The sequence below is a fragment of the Lynx rufus genome, unplaced genomic scaffold, assembly GCF_022079265.1.
Source record: "Lynx rufus isolate CCGP_SWC_20201006 ecotype Redwood Valley unplaced genomic scaffold, mLynRuf1.p SCAF_4, whole genome shotgun sequence".
Taxonomy (NCBI): domain Eukaryota; kingdom Metazoa; phylum Chordata; class Mammalia; order Carnivora; family Felidae; genus Lynx; species Lynx rufus.
This window is the reverse complement of record NW_025814856.1, coordinates 42,802,014-42,825,313: the sequence shown is the minus strand read 5'-3', so window position 1 is coordinate 42,825,313 and position 23,300 is coordinate 42,802,014. Positions and strand designations below refer to the sequence as shown.

Genomic DNA, 23,300 nt, shown 5'->3' with positions numbered 1-23,300 from the left:
TATGGAAGATGGGTGATGTTCTAACTCGGGCTGCCTATTTTAGTAGACACTTCACTTTTTGGAATATATACTGATTTCAATGTCTTTTCCTACAGCAAGTCAATAAACATCTCACACAATGTTTGTTTCTTGTTTTTGTTTTTCTTTTAAGCTTGCCTTGACAATGCAGCTTGAATATCATTCTAAGACAGGCCTAAACGTTTTTAATATTTTTAATTTTTATCACTCTACCCCCAAGTCATCAATGGCCTCTATTAAGCCTTGTTTTTTAACTTGCAGTTCTCGTCTTCATCTTTGCCTTCGACATCATAGCTTTGTCCTTATGTAAGTGGGAAATGTGGTTCTGCACGGCGGCATAATACAATGTTATTAGCATGCTATAAGGACTCTGCACACATTCTCACAAATTATAAAAAGGCATTAAGCATGAATCTCAGAATGCCCAAGTGGATTTTATAATGGCTCTGATAACACTCTGAGCTATATTACATTTTTGTTCTGAACAGGAATCCCTCAGAGAGGAGGTAAAAAGTTATCTGCTGTCAAAATGCCTTGATGTGTTTCCAGTCATGGAAGTTTCACACTTGAGAACTGAACACAGTTTTGTATAGAATATTCTGACCTTCTCTAGAGAATGAACAAGTATGAACACAAATAACAGAAACTGTTGGGCTCTGAGTTCTGCTACTGGCTCCTGACCATTGCAGGCCTTTTCATAGCTAGTTATTGAACCAATAAAACTTGCAGTTATCAACCTTGTGATTCACCAGAGACATGTAATCTGGACCTTGGAGAGTGACTAGGGGCACAAGTTTCTTACTTAAGCATTGCAATAAGAATTTCAAATTTGAGGGGCGCCTGGGTGGCGCAGTCGGTTAAGCGTCCGACTTCAGCCAGGTCACGATCTCGCGGTCCGTGAGTTCGAGCCCCGCATCGGGCTCTGGGCTGATGGCTCAGAGCCTGGAGCCTGTTTCCGGTTCTGTGTCTCCCTCTCTCTCTGCCCCTCCCCCATTCATGCTCTGTCTCTCTCTGTCCCAAAAATAAATAAACGTTGAAAAAAAAAAAAAAAAAAATTTTAAAAAAAAAGAATTTCAAATTTGTGACCACCTTTCTGAATTTGAAGTGGAAGTCATAAGCCCTTTTATGTTTTCATAGTAGGTTTTTATTTTTGTATACTTTTATTTTGATTTTCTGGTACTGTCTTTATCACAACTATCTGACATGAGTATCTCAATGTATGTACGTACTGTTGAGTAATAGATGGAAAAAGAAAATGAGACCCAGAATAAGAAAATGACTTTCCTGGGTTACATAAAATATTTGCCCTAGAAATAAGATTAATCTGTGATACTTTTTTTTTTTCTGGGTGTGAGTGTTGTCTGTTAGATTGGGTAGACACCTAAAGAGTTGGTATGATTTGTTCAGCTCAGCAAGCAGAGGTCCAAAATTAATGCTTCTGCATCAATCCCAGGTCCCCATATATAATTACACACAATTTACTGAACCTCTCCAATCTTTAGGAGAATCAATGTGAGAATTCTAAGCATCTTAGAATTAATGAAACAGGAGGTATTTTAGAGAACATCTAAGCAGTGATCTTCAACAGGAGCTGTGCATCAAAATGCCATGGAAGACGTAAATGATAACACCTGGGTTACACCCTCTACTGTAATTGGTCTGAAGTGCAGCTGGGAGATTGAGATTTTTAAGATCTCCACAGAATTCATCTGTATATACAAGGCTGGGATCTCATCAAGATAAAAAGCTTGCACTTATCCTTTGCACTGCAAAGGAAACAATCAACAAAACTAAAAGGCAACTGACAGAATGGCAAATGATATTTGCAAATGACCTATCAGATAAAGGGTTAGTATCCAAAATCTATAAAGAACTCACCAAATTCCATACCTGAAGAACAATTAATCCAGTGAAGAAATGGGCAGAAGACATGAACAGACACTTTTCCAAAGACATCCAGATGGCCAACAGAAATATGAAAAGATGCTCAATGTCACTCGTCATCAGGCAAATAGAAATCTAAACCACACTGAGATACCACCTCATGCCAGTCAGAGTGGCTAAAATGAACAAATAAGGAGACTATAGATGCTGAAGAGGATGTGAAGAAATGGGAACCCTCTTGCACTGTTGGTGGGAATGCAAACTGGTACAGCCACTCTGGAAAACAGTGTGGAGGTTCCTCAAAAAACTAAAAACAGAACTACCCTATGACCCAGCAATAGCACTGCTAGGAATTTGCCGAAGAGATACAGGAGTGCTGATGCATAGCAGCATATGTACTCCAATGTTTAGAGCAGCAATTTCAACAATAGCGAATTTATGGAAACAGCCTAAATGTCTAACAACTGGTGAATGGATAAAGATGTGGTTTATATATGCAATAGAATACTACGTGGCAATGAGAAAGATTGAAATCCTGCCATTTGCAGCAACGTGGATGGAAATGGAGGGTATTATGCTAAGCAAAATAAGTCAGGCAGAGAAAGACAGATACCATATGTTTTCACTCATATGTGGATCTTGAGAAATTTAATAGAAGACCAAGGGGGAAGGGAAGAGGAAAACAAAAGATACAAACAGAGAGGGAAGGAGGCAAACCATAAGAGACTCTTAAATACAGACAATAAACTGTGGGTTGATGGGGGGTGGGGAAGAGAGAAAAATGGGTGATGGGCAGTGAGGAGAGCACTTGTTGGGATGAGCAATGGGTGTTGTATAAAAGCCAATTTAATAATAAATTATATTTTAAAATTCTTTAAAAAATAAGAAAAAAACAAAAACCAGGAGATCTTTATGGTCCAAGTGACGTGTGGAAGGAAAACAAAGTAAATGAACATCTACTCCAGTCTTTTTTAAAACCACAGGTTTGCAGTGGAAGTCCAGGTTCCATGCATTGTCTCCACTGACTACAGTGGGAGAAAGAAGCTCATTACTGCCTGACATGGATGAGAGATTCAATTTCCTACTTTATCTCCTCTGACACTACCCTGGTGGGGGTCAGAGAACCTCATTACTACCTCATAAGGTAGTGGTCTAGGCTCCCTGCTTGGCTTTTGCTGGTGGGGGTGGGACTACAGTCTTTCTGGTGGTGTCTGACCAACTTAAAAGTTTTCTTTCTTGTTAGGCTCTCCTTTTACTACTCCTCTGGCCTGAGAGAGAAGGATTCTAATTAGCTATTCCTCCCCCAGCCCCCTGGATTGCTGACCTTCCTGGATTGGCTTCTTTACCTCTAAGTCTCACTGGTGAGATTCATAAAGAAAGCCCAAGGCTAAGCGAAATGAGTCAGTTAGAGAAAGACAAGTATTACATGATTTCACTCATATGTGGAATTTGAGAAACACAACAGATAGGGGAAGGGAAGGAAAAACAAGATAAAAGCAGAGTAGGAGCAAACCGTAAGAAACACTCAAATCCAGAGAACAAATGAAGGGTTGCTGAAGGAGAGGTGAGGTGAGGGAATGGGCTAAATGGCTGAAGGGCTTTAAGAAGGGCACTTTTTGGGATAAGCATTAGGTGTCATATGTAAGAGATGAATCACTGTGTTCTACTCTTGAAACCAAGACTACACTGTATGTTGAGTTTGAATTAAAAAAAAAAAGATGAAATAAACAAATAAACACAAATGTAATTTTAAAAAAAAGAAAACCAAGGAATTCACCACCGTGTTTTCCCCTGGGTCCCAAGATCCTCAGCCAGTCTGCCTTCTTCCCTCCACTTTCAGAGTCTAATGTTTATTTTCTATAAAATGTCCAGGGTTTTTGGCTTTACTTAAAGGGAAGAAAAGTAGAAAGTATGTCTATTCTATGTTTCTGGAAATGGAAGTCTGTTATAATATGATTTTTTTAACTTTTTAAATGTTTATTTATTTTTGAGAGAGAGACAGAGTGCAAGAAGGGAAGGGCAGAGAGGGAGACACTCTGAAGCAGACTCTACGCTCTGAGCTGTCATCATAGAGCCTGATGCGGGGCTTGAACCCATGAACCATAAGATCATGACCTGAGCCACGGTCAGCTGCTCAATTGACTGAGCGACCCAGATGCCCCTACAATATGATTTTTAAAGGGGATTCTAGAATAACATTTAGCAACTCTTATAATATCTAGTAGCTCTGTTAACAAAACAAACATATCTTTTTTCCTAAACAAGTTGGTTTTTTTCCCATTAAAAACTATATTATCACTCCTGCTGGTGGCTATTATTTGGGGCTTATAAAATGCAATCCTTTTCAGTGCTTTGCTTTTAGTTCTATAGTATGAACCTAGTAGCCTCACCTCACTACTATGGTCCTTGAGAAATTTAACATACACTACTTTCTGTTTACAAAGTTCACTGACAGGATTAGCCTGGCTCTACTCAGTTGGATTACATGAAAAGTTCTGCATTTCTATGACATTCTTACAGATTGCCCTTCCAGTGACATCTGAAATTTTACCCAGAGCAAAGAATCTGGAGGAGAACCAATTAGAGCAAGTAAAATATAAATTAGGGTCTAGTCGCTGGATGCAAACCCTAGAAAAGCTGGCAAATGCAAGTTCTCATTGGTATTTTTAAAGTTATAAAAAATGTACACCATAAAACAATCTCATAAAACTTTTATAATCATTATTATAAAATGTATTTTCTAGTCAATAAAATAGTTTAGATATAAAGCCCTCTTGGAACTTCAAAATCAGCATACTGTGCCTTCTTTATGATCATCGTAGTACTTTAATAAATTTGTGGTTATGCCATTGTCTAAAATTGTGCATTGTGTACCCAAAACATGCTACCAAAACATTTCCTGTCTCAAAAGAAGGAAGAGATAAATGCCTGGTGACTGAATGTTGGATGAATTAAACATGCATTGTTACCCCAGGTTCTCATTCAACTATTTTTTTTTTAATTTTTTTTTTCAACGTTTATTTATTTTTGGGACAGAGAGAGACAGAGCATGAACGGGGGAGGGGCAGAGAGAGAGGGAGACACAGCATCGGAAACAGGCTCCAGGCTCTGAGCCATCAGCCCAGAGCCCGACGCGGGGCTCGAACTCACGGACCGCGAGATCGTGACCTGGCTGAAGTCGGATGCTTAACCGACTGCGCCACCCAGGCGCCCCTCATTCAACTATTGAAGAAATGTCCCCAAAATGTCCCCAACATTCTCAAATAGTACTACTCAGATTCTTGTAACTGTAAAAGTTAGTAACTGCTTTTCAATGCCAATATATGTGCATATATACTATTTAACTTACAGAGTCCCCATCTTAATTTCCTGTCTCATTTTGGCATCACTCTGGATATGTCAATTCCTTAAAAAGCTACATTCTTCACATGTGATTTGACTTTCCTCTTGATCTTATATTTCATGACTCTGCAAATCAACATCTGCCCTCATCAGTTTTCCATTACCATGCAAACTGTCAAGATTATTTCATTCAGCCATCCCCATGTGCCACCATGGGTTAAGAAGTATATTGTAGTAGAAGACTACCAAAATTTTTTGACTAAAGCTATCCCTTCAATGTCATTGGCACCAGGACCAAATCTCTCACGATATGTAAAAATACAGCAATCAAGCAGCTTCTTTTTTTTTTAATTTTTTTAAAAAATTTTTTTTTCAACGTTTCTTTATTTTTGGGACAGAGAGAGACAGAGCATGAACGGGGGAGGGGCAGAGAGAGAGGGAGACACAGCATCGGAAACAGGCTCCAGGCTCTGAGCCATCAGCCCAGAGCCCGACGCGGGGCTCGAACTCACAGACCGCGAGATCGTGACCTGGCTGAAGTCGGACGCTTAACCGACTGCGCCACCCAGGCGCCCCTCTCAAGCAGCTTCTTGATGTTGTAAGGGCACAAAGAATAAAAACAAAAACAAAAACAAAAATATAATCCTGTCGTAAGAAAATCAATGATAACCTGATTAAGCAAGTCAAAATATGATGGTATTCTTCAGTTTCATGAGGTGACTCCACTTACAAAAAGGCAAAAAGGTCTATCATAAATATTTAAAGGACTGTCTTGTGAAAAAGGAATGAGACTCGGGCTAAATGTTAACACAGGTAGAGTTTATGTCAACATTTAGAAACTCAGGTGGATAAACTGAGTCTCCAGTTGAGGAATAACTGACCATGTTGATTTGTTGTAGAAAGTCCTCCCTCAGATGGTAATGAGTTCTTTCACTAAAGCTATTTAAGTTCAGAAGAGGCTTCAAATTCCAGAAGTAAACCTCAATTGATTCAAAGGGGAAAAAAAGTCTTAAACAGAAATTGGCAAGGTTAGGTTAAAATTCCTCCTAACATGAGCATTCGGGGACTCTATCACAGATGAACTCAGACAGTGCTGTTTGACGGCAAACTCTCACAGAAAGAAAGAAACAACGAAAAAAGCCAAAGCATAAATAACTGAAAATAGATGCTAACATAGAAGTAACACCTACTCTACAACTAATTGCTGGTGTGATTCTCCTCTAATTGCATAGCTGTGAATGTGTCTTTTCTTTTTAAATCTTCTGCCAAGATGGCTAAATACAAGCATAGTTTATAGCAGCTCTTATAGGGGAATATATTTTGGAGTAGAATTTGTAGAATTTCCATCACAATACCTGTCATTATTCTATTTGATCTTATTGACTTCAGTAGCATTCTCAGGTGATACTTTCCAGATTCATGAGTGGATTGTTTGCAGAGAGGAAAGTAAACACTTTTCTCTTAATGAAATGTGTTAAAGAGTTAACTTTATGTCTGCCCATTTTATAGAAGTGGTATTTCTAAACCCTGTTAAAATTGTTTTATAGACTTCCTAACCGCTGTAACACATTAGGGGGTAATCACATTAGATGCTGCCTGCCGAGCCTGGCAAGACTTGGTCAGTAGTTTAAAGGGACTGTTCCAATAATACAGTCAGCTCACTAGTAGCTGGATGACTCTAATTGAAATAACTGGACTGTACCATTAGTCCAAATAAGGCCTTCAATACCATTTTTTGCTTCATTTGAAACCAAGATTAAGAAGATGCCACTTATAAAAATGATCTTCATTATAATGTTTTCCTCAAGTGTCAGGATAGTTGGAATATATTATAAGTGAAACCTCATATTGATACAGATTTTTAAATCATTTATATGTTAGTTTTGATTATAAGGACCAATTACCCACACAATCAAATTGCAGAAATTCCTATTACATAATAAATCTCAATGTATTCATTTCAACTGACCACTATTAGATGAAGATCCAGCAGACTTCATGTTAATAATCTTGACAAAGCCCAATCGCTATGGTGTTGATGGAGATTATATCTTAATAGCTGTAGGAGCTAGACCCAAAGATTCCCTTATCCCAACTCTTGCTTCTAGACCCTTAAGAAGTCATCTCCTACATGGTACTAGGATTCATCTGTGTGACTATAGAATACAGCAGAGGTGATGGCATATCACTTGAAAATGACGTTAGGTCCTGTCCTTTGGATCATTCTTCCTGAGGGAAGCAAGCTAGCTGCCATGTTGTGAAGATACTCAGAGCCAACAGAGAGGGCCATATGACAAGGGAGTGAGTTATCCAACCGCAGCAAAATAATAAATGTTTGTTGTTTTAAGCTACTAAATTTGTGATCATTTTTTCATGAAATAATACGTAACTAAATTCAGCATGTAAGAAATGGGATGCTACAATGACACAAATTCTAAAATAGGAGAATGACTTTGGAAGCAAGCAGAATGCTGGTAAAAGTTTAAAGTGCCTAGAACACAAAGACTTAAAGGAAAATGAAGAAAATCTTATGCAAAAATTGAGCTCAGCAATATGGTTGCCTGTAGTAATGTGTAAGACAAAAAATGTGCTAAAGAATTTTGCCTAAACATTTTCCATCCAAAGTGTTAAGAATGTCCCTTGTTTCTCCTTGCTGTATATGAGAAAATTTATCAGGAAAGATAAGCTAAAGGAAGAACTGCTAAACAAAAAGAGGTCATTATCATTGCTACTGATATTCTATTAATAAATATGTAATGAAACGAGATGACATAACAATTTCATCAAATATTCAAACAGAAACTTTGAACAGATTAATATAAAGTAAATTGGAATGGTAAAGGCATGTTTTCCATTGCAACATTCCACCCCACCCTACATTAAATCATCATCATCTGTCGCAGACGATTAGTCTGGAGTCCTCTCTTGTCCAGCAAGAGAGCAGATGCAAAATTAAATACAAGAGAGGCTAATGTCTGGGACAGCCCCAAACACGGATTTGTCTCCATATTTATTGAGCTCACAAGATCTGATACACATGGTGGACACGAAGAAAACAAGATCTTACACATGTGAATGTGGAGAAAACAATCAGACAGTAATCTTTAACTTGCATGTGTAAGTTATGTAATATGTATACTTATGTAAGTATAAGGAATTCTTGAACCTATTTCCCAACAATCATCATTATCATCATCCTTATCATCATCATCATCATGACAGATATATTTGTAGGTGAGAATTACCAAACCATCCAGGATAACTTATCTATGCTTATTCTTAGTTTCCTAGGGCTACTATAACAAAACTATGAAAAAATAACACAAAATAGGTGGCCCAAAGAAAACTACAGAAATTTATCCTTTCAGAGTTCCAGAGCTAGAAGGCCAAAATCAAAGTGTTGACATGGCCATGCTCTCTCTTCTAGATTTGGCAGACTTTTGTTTTTTTTTTTATTTTTTTTAAACTTTTTTTTTTTCAACGTTTATTTATTTTTGGGACAGAGAGAGACAGAGCATGAACGGGGGAGGGGCAGAGAGAGAAGGAGACACAGAATCGGAAACAGGCTCCAGGCTCTGAGCCATCAGCCCAGAGCCTGACGCGGGGCTCGAACTCACAGACTGCGAGATCGTGACCTGGCTGAAGTCGGACGCTTAACCGACTGCGCCACCCAGGCGCCCCGGCAGACTTTTGTTTTTAATGGACTTTATATTTAGAGCAGTTTTAAGTTCAAAGCAAAACTGAGTGGAAAGTACAGAAATTTTTCTATAAGCTTCCTTCCCCCACACATGTATAGCCTCCCCCATTGTCAGCATCCTCCACCAAAGAGGTGCATTTATTACAAGTGATGAATTGTACATCATTATTATCCAAAGCCCATAGTTTACATTAGGGTTCACTTCTGGCATTGGGCATGAGCATTCTTTGGATTCAAAGGCACATAACATGTATCTACCGTTATAGTATCAAACAGAATAGTTTCACTGAATTTTTAACACTCTATTTATCCCCTCTTCTCTAACCCCTGGCAACCACTGATCATTTCACTGTCTCCATAGTTTTGCCTTACCCCGAATGTCATACAGTTAGTAACACACAGTATGTAGTCTTCTCAGGTTTGTTTACCTAGTAATATATTTAATTTTCTTCCATGTCTTTTCATGGCTTGATGGCTCACTTCTTTTTTAGTGAGTAACATTCCATCATCTAGATGTACCTACTTTATCCATTCACTTACAAAGGGATGTCAATGTTGTTACAAGTTTTAGCAATTATGAATAGAAATAGCATAAACATTCAAGTGCATGTTTTTGTGTGGACATAGGATTTCAACTTCTTTTGGTAAATACCAAGCAGTATGACTGGTGGATCGTATGGTAACAATATGTTTAGTTTTTAAGAAACAACCAAATTGTTTGGCATAGTAGCTGTGCCATTTTACATTCCCAACAGTGATGAATCTAAGTTTCTGTTACCTCATATCCTTGCCAGTATTTGGTGTTGTCAGTGTTCTGGAGTTTGGCCATTCTACCAGGTATGCGGTGGTATCTCATTGCTGTCTGAACTTGCATTACTTTAATTATACACAATGTGGAGCATCTTTTCTTATGCTTATTTGTCATCCATCTATCTTCTTTGGTGAGCTATCTATTAAGGTCTCTGGCATGTTTTTATATCAGGTTGTTTATTTTCTTATTGCTGAGGTTTGTTTTAATGTTTGAAAAAAATTTTAATGTTTATTTGAGAAAGGGAGCATTGGGGGAGGGGCAGAGAGAGAGAGAGAGAGAGAGAGAGAGAGAGAGAGAGAGAATCTGAAGCAGGTTCCAGGCTCTAAACTGTCAACACAGAGCCAGACACAGGGCATGAACTCATGAACGGTGAGATTATAATTTAAGCCAAAGTCGGATGCTCAACCAACTGAGCCATCCAGGTACCCCAGTCTTATTGTTGAGTTTTAAGAGTTCTTTGCATACTTTGTATAACAATCGTTTATTAGACACATCCTTTGGAAATTTTTCCCCCCAGTCACTGTTCTTTTCATTCTCTTGACAATGTATTTTGCAAAGCAGAAATTTTTCATTTTATTGAATTCCAGTTTACCAATTATTTTTTTTTTTTTGCTTTCCTGGATTATGCTTTCATCCTTGAATTTAAAAAGTCATTGTCAAACTCAAAATCATCTATATTTTCCTGTATGTTAACTTCTAGGATTTTTATGTTATTGCTGTTGTTGTTGTTGTTTACACTTAGGTCTTGAATCCATTGTGCGTTAATTTTTGTGAAAAGTCCTGCCTTTTCCACTGGATCCTCCTCTTCTGAGCTATACTCATATATTATTGTTGTTGTTGTTATTGTTTTTCCTGAAAATCCACCTGAGCTGTTTTAGTCCCTATAATTTCTGGCCATGGTGGTCTGAACACTGATGGTGGTGATGTTCTGTCACTGTAGGACCAGTCCAAGTCTTCACTGTCAAAGATGACCATTCCTCTGAGATAGATGAGATCACACTAAATCAAGTGCTTCCCCTGGAGGCTTTCAGGGTCACAGAGATTATTGCTGTATCTGTTGCTGGAGCATTATGAAAGGAAAATCATTTCTGAAAGAGTTCATGTTGAAATACATGTACAATCAGGTATTAGTTCATTGGATTGGACATTATAATGAACCACTGACTGGTTTTTCACAGAGAGGTCTAACGAGAGAGCACAATAATTGAGATATGGAGTCGTCGTCTTCCTTTTCAATAAGCCTGATGGTAAAATGGTTGCAGTGTTATTGATAGATGCTCAGGGAACCTTTGACAGTCAATTTGAAAGATTCATCCACAGTATTTGCCCTCAGCAAAATGATCAGCTTAATACAGGTATATAACCAATTCTAAAATGTCTAAGAGAATGATCTTCAGAATCTCCAGCTTTTTGATGAGTATGGCTGGGAAACATTCCTGACGGGGGAATATTCCTGAAGCCATTTCAAGGCCTGATATTATTTCTTTGAGAACTAAAGTTCCCCGCATGAATTTGGGGAAGCTGATGGTGGCACCAGATTTTTGGAAAACTTCCTCAAGTTTTCAGAGAACCAACATGAATAACTACAGAATGTTTGAAAACACATCTACTGTGTTTGAAAACATACTGTTTTCTGCTACCTCATCTTGGTTTAATAGCTACCAATCCATACTTTGATAGAAAATTTAAAGAAATAGATGAATTCATCAAAACTTGAAAACACAGATTTCTTGTATGCCTTAGTCCTGAGAGCCTAGATTTTAAAGAAATCAAAGGGTGGAAAGATCCAACATGGTGGAGAAGTAGGGAGACCCAAGTTCCCTTGTCCCCCAAACACAGCAGTGTTGAGGCCAAAGGACTTTGAATTCCAACAGTCCAGGCTTCCGAGGGACAAAGACATCTCAAGGGACACACAGGGACAACCTGCTGGGCCATAGGTACGTGATTTTGAACCGGGAGAGATAAAATGGGCTGCATAGACACAGAGGGGAGAGATCCCCTTCTATAGAGAGACAAAGGGAATAGAAAGAGAGGCGGAGGAAGGGCAGGATTGTGTCTGCACAAGAGAAAAACCTCCTACCGGACAGAGAAAGATCCAATCTCTAACTGTGGGGCTTCCTCCAGGTTGGGGCCAGCTGCCCAGTTCACACACCTGGGGAAGAGATAAGCCAGCCCCGGGCTCAGTAACCAGTTCACAGGCACAGTCTGCAGTGGGAAAAAGTGATCCCCTTCCTGGAGTGCTGTGGGAAGAAGGTATATATCTGTTCAAAGGACAAAGACTGCCTGCTCCTGCCAGCCAGATGCAAAATATCAGCCTTGTGGAGTGGCACTCCCCAGTACTGGGGCACACAGAATGGGATACTCTAAGACATTGGGGTTTAAACCCCACCCGATTGCCAGCGAGGTGCGAGAGTGAGTGGAGCAGGACAAACCACGCATGCAGCACTGTGAAGTGGGATGGCTTTTCCCTGAAACCAGGGAACCTGCAGTGGGATTCTTTAAGACATTGGGGTTCAATTCTTTAGGACATTGGGGGAGTCAGCAAAGTGGGACAAACTGCCTCATTTGTGGCCACAGCACTGTGAAGACAGCCTAAACAGAGTGGTTTGGGACACCTGGTCCATGGAAGGGAGACTGGGGTGTCGCCATTTTTCTCCCCATCACCAACAAGGTGGGGCCTCAGGGCACTAGACAAGGAGCCCCCAGTGGAGGTGGAACCTGCCTACACCAAACCACACCCCTCCACGCCTGGTAAGAATGTGTTAATTGCAGGGGACAGATCATCCAGACAGAAAATCAATAAAGAAACAGTGACCCTGAATGATACACTGGACCAGATGGACTTGACAGATATATTCAGAACTTTTTATCCTAAAACAACCAAATACACATTCTTCTCGAGTGCACATGGAACATTCTCCAAGATAGATCACATACTAGGTCACAAAACAGCCCTCAATAAATATAAAAGAATTGAGGCCATACCATGCACATTTTCAGATCACAATGCTATGAAACTTGAAATCAACCAGAGCAAAGTTTATAAAACCTCCAAATGGATGGAGGTTGAAGAACATCCTACTGAAGAATGAATGGGTCAACCAGAAATTGAAGAATAAATTTAAAAATATATGGAAACAAATGAAAATGAAAACACAACAGTCCAAACCTTTTGGGATGCAGCAAAGCAGTCCTAAGAGGAAAATACATTGTAATCCAGGCCTATCTCAAGAAGCAAGAAAACTCCCAAATACAAAATCTAACAGCACACCTGAAGGAACTAGAAGCAGAGCAACACAGAAACCCCAAGGATAGCAGCAGAAGAAAAATAATGAAGATCAGAGCAGAAATAAATACAGAATACAAAAAAAGAGAAGGAAGGAAGGAAGGAAGGAAGGAAGGAAGGAAGGAAGGAAGGAAGAAAAACCAGAACAGATCAATGAAATTAAGAGCTTGTTTGTGAAAAAAATAAACAAATTGATAAACCACTTGCCAGAGTTTTCAAAAAGAAAATAGAGAAGGCCCAACTGATAAAAATCATGAATGAAAATGGATTTATCACAATCAATCCCTCAGAGAATACTATGAAAAATTATATGCCAACAAAGTGGCCAACCTGGAAGAAATGGACAAATTGCTAGACACCCACACGCTACCAAAACTCAAATAAGAAGAAATAGAAAATTTGAACAGACCCATAACTAGTCAAGAAATTGAATCAGTTATCAGAAATCTCCCAACAAATAAGAGTACTGGCCCAGATGGCTAACCTGGGGAATTCTACCAGACATTTAAAGCAGAGTTAATACCTACCCTTCTCAAGTTATTCCAAAAATATAAATGGAAGGAAAAATGCTGGACTCATTCTATGAAGCCAGCATTACCTTGATTCCAAACCAGAAAGAGACCCCACAAAAAAAGGAGAATTACAATATCCCTCATGAACATGGATGCAAAATTTCTCAACAAGATACCAGCAAATAACATTCAAAAGCAGAGAAAAAGAATTATTCACCACGATCAAGTGGGATTCATTCTGGGCTACAGGGCTAGTTCAATATTCACAAATCAACCAATGTGATACATCACATTAGTAAAAGAAACCATAAAAAACATATTATCCCATCAATAGATGCAGAAAAAGCATTTGACAAAACCCAGCATCCTTTCTTGGTAAAAACCCTCAAGAAAGTTGGAACAGAAGGAACATATCTAAACATCATAAAAACCATATATGAAAAGCCCACAGTTAATATCATCCTCAATGAAGAAAAATTAACAGCTTTCCTCCTGAGATCAGGAATACGACAGGGATGTCCACTCTCACCAGTGTTGTTTAACATAGTGTTGGAATTCCTAGCGTCAGCAATTAGACAAAAAAAGGAAATAAAAGGCATCAAAACTGGCAAAGAAGTCAAACTTTCACTTTTCACAGATGACACGATACTCTACATGGAAAACCCAAAAGACTCCACCAAAAGGCTGCTAGAACTGATATTTGAATTCAGCAAAATTGCAGGGTGCAAAATCAACGTACAGAAATTTGTTGCATTTCTATACACAAATAATGAAACAACAGAAAGAGAAATCAAGAAATTGATGACATTTACAATTACACCAAGAACCAAAAAATACCTAGGAATAAACCTAACCAAATATGTAAAAGATCTGTATACTGAAAACTATAGAAAATTTATGAAGAAAATTGAAGACACAAAGAAATGGAAAAATATTCCATGCTCATGGATTAGAAGAATAAATATTGTTAAAATGTCGATACTACCCAAAGCAATCTACACATTCAATGCAATCCCAATCAAAATTGCAACAGCATTCTTCTCAAAGCTAGAATAAACGATCCTAAAATTTGTATGGAACCACAAAAGACCCTCAATAGCCAAAGTAATACCAAAAGAAAAAACCAAAGCGGGAGGCATCACAATCCCAGACTTTAGCCTCTACTACAAAGCTGTAATCATCAAGATAGTATGGTACTGCAGAAAAACAGACCCATTGACCAATGGAATAGAAGAGAGACTCCAGAATTGGACCCACAAATGTATAGCCAACTAATCTTTGACAAAATAGGAAAGAATATCCAATGGAAAAAAAGACAGTTTCTTTAGCAAATGGTGCTGGGAGAACTGGATAGCAACATGCAGAAGAATTAAACTAGACCACTTTCTTACATCATTCACAAAAATAAACTCAAAATGGATGAAAGACCTTAGTGTGAGACAGGAAGCCATCAAAACCCTAGAAGAGAAAGCAGGCAACAACCTCTTTGACCTCAGCTGCAGCAATTTCTTGCTTGACACATATCCAAAAGCAAGGGAATTAAAAGCAAAAATGAACTATTGGGACCTCATCAAGATGAAAATCTTCTGCACTGCAAGGGAAACAATCAACAAAAGTAAAAGGCAACTGACGGAACAGGAAAAGTTATTTGCAAATGACATATGAAATAAAGGGTTAGTATCCAGAATCTATAAAGAACTTCCTAAACTCAGCACCTGAAAAACAAATAATCCAGTGAAGAAATGGGTGGAAGACATGAATAGACACTTTTCCAAAGAAGACATCCAGATGGCCAACAGGCACATGGAAAGATGCTCAACGTCACTCATCATCAGGGAAATACAAATCTAAACCACACTGAGACACCACCTCACGCCAGTCAGAGTGGCTACAATGAACACATCAGGAAACTACAGATGCTGGCAAGGATGTGGAGAAATGGGAACTCTCTTGCACTGTTAGTGGGAATGCAAACTGGTGCAGCTGCTCTGGAAAACCATGTGGAGCTTCCTCAAAAAATTAAAAAACAGAATTAACCCTATAACCCAGCAACAGCACTACTAGGAATTTATCCAAAGGATACAACAGTGCTAATGTATAGGGGTACATGTACCCAATGTTTATAGCAGTGCTTTCAACAATAGCCAAATTATGGAAAGAGCCTAAATGTCCATCAACTGACAAGTGGATAAAGAAGATGCGGTTTATATATATACAATGGAATACTACTTGGCAATGAGAAAGAATGTAATCTGGCCATTTGCAGCAACGTGGATGGAACTGGAAGGTATTACACTGAGTGAAATAACTCAGAGAAAGAGAGATATCATATATTTTCACTCATATGTGGATCTTGAGAAATTTAACAAAAGACCATGGGGGAAAGAGAAAGGGGGAAAAAAAATGGTTACAGAGACAGAGTGAGGCAAACCATAAGAGACTCTTAAATACAAAGAACAATTTGAGGGTTGATGGGGGACTGTGGGAGAGGGGAAAATGGGTGATGAGCATTGATGGGGGCAATTGGTGGGATAAACATTTGGAGTTTTATGCAAGTGATAAACCACAGAAATCTACCCCAAAAACCAAGAGCACACTTTACACACTGTATGTTAGCAAATTTGACAATAAATTATATTAAAAAAAAAAAAGAAAGAAAATGTAAATAAAGGGAAAAAAAGAATTCAAAGGGAATAAAATCAGTTTCCAAGGTCTGGCAGACTACTTCAAGGTTTATATAAAAATCTATCAAGGTGGGGGCGCCTGGGTGGCGCAGTCGGTTAAGCGTCCGACTTCAGCCAGGTCACGATCTCGCGGTCCGGGAGTTCGAGCCCCGCGTCAGGCTCTGGGCTGATGGCTCAGAGCCTGGAGGCTGTTTCTGATTCTGTGTCTCCCTCTCTCTCTGCCCCTCCCCCGTTCATGCTCTGTCTCTCTCTGTCCCCAAAATAAATAAACGTTGAAAAAAAAAATTAAAAAAAAAAAATCTATCAAGGTGAAGAATTACCAAATCCCAAATCCATGTATAGGCCACAGCAGAAACTAACAATTTAGTGTCCATAGCAACTGGTAAAGGCACATACAACACAACAAGATTTGTGGTTACAAGAAACCATTTCTGGTCCCAACTGACTTGCAGACCAAATATCTGGAGCTTAAGGAAGAATTTGTAAAACTATATTGAAGGGTGAAAAAGATATATGAAGAAGAATGTAGCTACTGTTATTAGCAGCAGTTAGGGAGTAAAACATAAACTCTACATCTATTATCAAGCATAATAATAGCAAAATATCTTCCATACAGCTCATACCACACCACCCTGTTTATTGTCATCTTTATCATATGAGCGATTGCTGGTTTAACTAGATTCATTGGTTTGGACATTACAGCTCAACTATGCAATATGATAATGGAATTGACCCTTATCACCCTGTGCTCCAGGGCATATATTTGCTACTCTGGAGAATACCAACAGCTGGGTGCTGTAAGAGATCAGGTAGGTACACCCTTGTGGGACTTGGCCTTTTTATAAGCTTTATAGTATGGCAGCAACTGATAAAAAAAATCTGTATCATCAATGTTTTCCTGCTCCAAAGTAAGATTCTACTAAACCACCAGCAAAGGAGAAAATTTAATTCAAATTTTTAAAAATGCAGATGTGTAACCAATTTTCAGTTCAATATTAAGTTTTTATATCTCTATGCAAACATTCAAATTGCTTTTATCAGAACAGAGTAAAACACCAAACACCTCTGAAGACTGCAAAATGGTACAGTTCTTTTACTTCAGTGTTTAATAAGCAGATGTATGTATACATGGTTGTATCATTTTGTTAGTATGCTATTTCCTGATTTTGTGTTCAAATAGGCTGTCATAACTTAAAGTATTTGTCAATCTACAACACTGGTACTTCTGTTCTCAAGTTTACTAAATTCTATCACTGGGTTATAATTAAACCATATTTTTAAAGGTTGTGGAAGTTATTAAGTCTGTGTAGAAATTCATGTTTTTGCATATGGGTGATGAGTTGTTTCAGCACCATCCGTTGAAAAGAAAATCCTTGCTCTATTGTCTTCTCTCTGTGCCTTGGTGAAAGATGAGTTGACTCTATTTACAGGGGTCTAATTCTGGGTCTCTATTCTGTTCCAGTGACCTATTTATCTTTTATTTTGCCAACATCACACTGTCCTGATTGCTATAACTTGTAGTAGGGAGTGTAGCTGGGAATGATGACATCCATGAACATAGAATATCTATTTATTGAGTTATTCTTTGATAGGTTCCATTAGAGTTGTGTAGTTTTCCTTATATGTATGTATACATATTTTGTTAGATTTCTACCTGTTTCATTTTTGTACATTAATGTAAATTATATTGTGATTTTTTTATATTTCAAATACCACTTGCTCACTGCCACTATATAGGAACACAATTAACTTTTTTATATTAACCTAGCATCTTGCATCTGTGCTATAATCACTTATCAGCCCAAGAAGCTTTTTGTATATTTTTAAGATTTTCTACATAAATGATCATGTTATTTGCAAAGAAAAACAGCTTTATTTTCTTGTTTTAAATTCTGCATACATTTTGCTTGCTTTTCTTGTCTTACTACGTTATCTGGGACTTCTAGTATAATACTGAAAAACAGTGGTGAGAAGGAATATCCATACCTTGTTACTTACGTTACTGGGAAAGTTTCAAGTCTCTCAAAATTTAATATGATACTAGCTGCAAGTTGTTTTTTTTTTTAATCGATTTTTTCTTTATCAAGTTGAAGAAGTCCTCTTCTATTCCTAGTTTACTGAGAATTTTAAAGCATGAAGGAGTATTGGATTTTGTCAAAGGCTTTTTCTTCATCTAATGATATGATCATGTGATTTTTCTTCTTTAGACTGTGATGTGATGGATTACAATAATTTTCAATTGTTGAAAATTCATTGCACACCTGGGATAAATCCAATTGGTTGATCATGCAGAATTATTTTTGTACATTTTTGGATATGATTTACCAGCATTTTATTGTAAATTTTTGCATCTATATTCATTAGAGATATTGTAGTTTTCTTGTAATGTCTTTGGTTTAGGTATCTGAGTAATGCTGTTCTTATAAAATGAGTTAGGGAGTATGCCCTCTGATTCTATCCTCTAAAAATATTATAGAAAATTCATATAATGTTTTTTTCTTAAATGTGTGGTAAAATTCACCAGGGAACCTATCCAGGATTGGTGCTTTCTATTTTGCAAGGTTATTAGTTATTATTTTGTATTCTTTAATAGATATAGGGCTATTCACACTATGTATTATTTTTTGTGTAAACTTTAGTGAATTCTATCTTTGAAGGAACTGGTCCTTCTCATAAGTAATTAAACTTGTGGCCATAGAGTTTGTCTCAGTATTCTCTTATTATATTTTTTTAATGTCCATCGAATATGTCGTGCTGCCTTCTCCTTCATCTCTGATACTTACAGTTTCTTTTCCTTTTCTTTTTTTCTTAATTTGCCTGGCTAGAGTCTCCTCAAATTTATTAATCTTTTCAAAGAAACAGTGTTTGATATTTTCTTTTTCTATTGATTTCTTGTTTTCAATTTCATTATTTTTTTACTCTAGTTTTTACTACTTACTTGCTTCTGCCTATTTTGGATTTAATTTGCTCTTTTTTTTCCACTTTTGTAAGGTGGAAGGAAGTTCAGATTATTTATTTTAGATCTTTCTTGTTTTCTATTAGATACATTCAATGCTACAAATTTCCCTTTAAGCACTGCTTTTACTGTACCCCATAAATTCTGAAAATCTATGTTTTCATTTTTGTTTAGTTCAAATTATTTAAAAATTGCTCTTATAATTTCTTCTTTGGCCCATGTGTTACTTAGAAGTGTGTTATTTAATCTTCACATATTTGGGGATTTTCCAGTTTTAGTTCTTTTTTTGATTTCTAGTTCAATTTCATTGTGGTCTGAGAGAAGACAGTCTGCGATTTCTATTGCAAATTGGTTAAGATGTGCTCTACATTGGTCAATGTTCCATGTGCTGCTGAACTTTTGGGGTGACACAAACCAACCCATAATCATCCTCTTTGTGTCCCCTTCCCCCAAACTGTAACTTTCCCACGTGCAAAATACATTTACCCCATTCCAACATCTTCCAAAGCATTAGCCTTTTCTCTTATTACCTCTAAGCCTAAAATTTCACCTAAATATAGTTAACACAAAAAGTCCCAATCTCATCATCTAAAGCATCTAAATTATGTATAAGTGAGATGATGGATATGGTCTATCCTGGGGTAAAAGTCCTCTCCATCTCTGGACATTTAAAACAGAGAAAACAAATGATCAATTTTCAAAATGTAATGGTGGTCTAGACATAAGAGTCACATTCATATCCAAAAGGAACAAGTTTTAATAAAAAAGAAAAAAAAAAAAAAAAAGCTTACAGGTCCCAAGCAAGCCTAAAACCTATCACAGCAAATTCCATTAAATTTCAAGGCCTGAGAGTAATCCACTGTGGCTCTGTCTATTGGGCCCTATGAGGACAGTCCCACACACTCAGTCCTCCATGGCACTATCTCTGCCCTCTGAGCTCACAGCAGTATCCACCCCACTGTCTCAACCTTTCAAGGTCTCTCTGGACTCTGAGCTACTCTGTAAGTCTTTCTTCACTTTTCTTGAAGGGTAACATGTATTTGCAGCTGAGGAGCTCTGTGTGGAATATTCCAGAAGTCCAGCATCTTCCTTCTTTCTTTTCCTTCTCTGTCCTCTTCAGTCCAAGTGGAAGCATTTCTGCTGACCGTTGACTGGATCCCTGTCATGTACCCAATCCTTCTAGCAAAAGTGTAACCAGGAACACTTTTGTAGTTTTTCTCCAGAGCACACATTTGGATTTTTAAAATATGGATAGACTGTCAACTTTCTAAATCATCAAGCTCCCTGCTACTTTATAACAAGGATCATGTTTACTTCATTGTCTGAAATCATGTTTTTCATTTCATTTTGAGATCCTACGAGTAGTACCTTTAATTCATATCTTTACCAACAGTTTCTTCAAGGCAAACTTAACTTTTTCTAGTGTGCACCTCAAAAACTCTTCTACTCTCTACCCATTACCCAATTCCAAAGCCACTTTCAATTTTTTTTTTTTGTTATGTGTTACAGCAGTGTGCCATTTTCCAGTACCAAGATCTTTATTAGTCCCTAGGGCTGTTACAATAAACTACGACATATTAGATGGCTTAAAACAGAAATTTATTCTCTCATCCCCCTGGGAGTTAGAAATCCCAAATCAAGAAGTTGGGAAGGGCACATCCTCTTCCCTAGCTTCTGCTGCTCGCAGTCCTTGCTGTTTTTTGGTTTACGGCTACATAATTTCAATTTTTCCCTCTGTTGTCATGTGGCAAACAGTCCTTTGTATGTCTGCGTCTTCACACAGCAATCTCCTGTCTGTGTGCTTGTATCTATGTCTTTTCTTCGTTTTATAAGGTCACCACTTATATTGTATTAGAGACCACCCTAAAGACTTTGTCTTAATTTGATTATTATTATATTCACGAGTACTAAGGCTAGGACTTCAATATGTTCTTTGGTGGGGACACAATGCAAGCCAGAACATATGCATTTTATATTGTATTCTGGGAAATTAAATAAAAGAATGAAAGTTTCCAAGATTATTTTATTCAAAAATGTTTAAAAAACTATGTAAGATTGAATAAGAAAATATTAATTATATGAGAAAATAAAAATTCAGCCATTTTGCTTATTAATAAAAATGCAAAAATCAACAGTATTAGCCAAATCAATCCAACAGCACACCTACACAATTTGCAATAGCATCTCAGGTATAGCACTGGGTTCTTAAGCTTAAGAGTTCCAGGGTAGCTTCTTTAGAGATTGTAGCTAAATTTTTGAAGTATTTAAATATCATTCTGGTGTCATTCCTGGAACCCCATCTTACACTTTTTTTCTGTATCCATTCAATGATTTTCTTGAAAGCACATAACTACTTGTACTAAACCATTTCTCTTTTAAATACATAAATGAGGTATGCCTGGCTGGGTCAGTTGATAGAGCACGTGACTCTTAATCTCAAGATTGTGATTCCAAGCCCCCAAGTGGATGTGAAGCCTACTTAAAAAAATAAAAAATTAATAAAATACATAAATGTATTTCCATTTCCTGCATTAGAACCTGATTGAAACCACTCGATAATGATGACTTTGTTAGATGGTGAGGGCAGAGGAATCTCATGGATTCCTCTTGTATACAAATAGGGCCATTCTGGAGAGGCATTCCTCAATCCCTAGTCAAATTCAGTATATAAACAACACATTCCAACTACATCAGGTCCTGAGTTTATAAGCTAAATACATGCTCACACAAGTCTCCAAGACGATGTTGGCAGAAATTTGATGCAATGATACTGGTGATGGTGTAAAACTACAATCAAAATGAGAATCTATTACTGAGGAAGTGATTAAGAGGAGATACATGCTTATATTAGAGAATTGCACAACATTAAGAAGAAATGAACTGAGTATGTCTGTACCAATATAGATGTCTCATGGAAACATACTGTTAAGTCCAAAAGTAAGAAATGGAATATGATCAACAGTACATTTATGCACATGTAAAACAAGAAAACAAATGTTATGAAACATGTATTAAAAAACAGGTATCTATCAAATGCATTAAAAACTTTGCTTTCCTTTATTAGGGTAGAGATAAGAGAAAGTGAGTTATAAGGATAAAACCGAATGAAGTGATAGTTTTATTTATCTATCACATAGAAGTAAGCTTACATGTACTCAGTAGTACATTAATTTCACCCCTCTATGCCTGCAATCAAATGAACAGAATTCAACATACCTAACACAGAGCATTTACACACTAACACTTAGTTGTAGTATATATTATGAATGTCTCCACAGAATTGATGGCACTCTCCCCCACTGTATAAGCTCTGTGAAAGAAGATTCAAAATGAAGTAAGCATTGCTAAGAGAGTTACTCAAAATAGAGCCAAAAGGACATCAAGGAAGTAGGGCATACATACAACTCCTGTTTCAATTCTCAGAACACCACGAACTTTCGACTTTTGTCAACTCTAACTTGTCAGTTGCCACTCTACCACCTCCAAGAACACATCCTCCTACTTAGCACTGAGATAACGTAACACCTTTTAGCCAAACAGCAAACCATGTATTCGTCAGTTTAAACTCTTCCAGCAACAATCATAATTCTTTCAAAAACAATTTATGTAACCTGGTGGGTTTTGCTTTTATAAACCTGCACTAGCAGCTCACGATTCTGAGCACATGTTCAATTTTGGTCTACTCTGGGTCTTTCAGGTTACATTCCCTCAAGCTTTTGGTTGCTTTACAGCATTTTCTTGATTGACAAATCCTTGTAGTTAGATAGAATTGACCATCACCCAGTAGAATGCCAGGGTATAACTAGCTAATTCCAAACAGGATATTCTGATTCACCTTTGCCATGACGATAACTTCAGCTAATCCAAGTCTGAATGTCCTACCCTTGGCTACAAGGATAGCTTCATGGCTGATCCAACGTGCAACAAAGTCAGGATTTACACTGGGTCACAGATCTCCCAAAACTGCCATTGACTTTTTGCAAACATGAGGGATATCTACAAGTAAATATGGCACACTTGAGGACAAACGTAGAGCCCTGGACTTCAAGTTTCCATCAGCCAATAAACCTTCTTCAATGTTTAAGCCATTGAGAGTTGAACTGCACAGGA

The 23,300-nt window shown here is 37.6% G+C and overlaps 1 pseudogene; it reads left to right on the top strand.

Moving 5' to 3' along the window:
• Positions 1-17,182, top strand: part of LOC124523353 (atlastin-1-like) — a 135,871-nt pseudogene extending 118,689 nt beyond the window's left edge.
• The last annotated feature ends 6,118 nt before the right edge of the window (positions 17,183-23,300 follow it).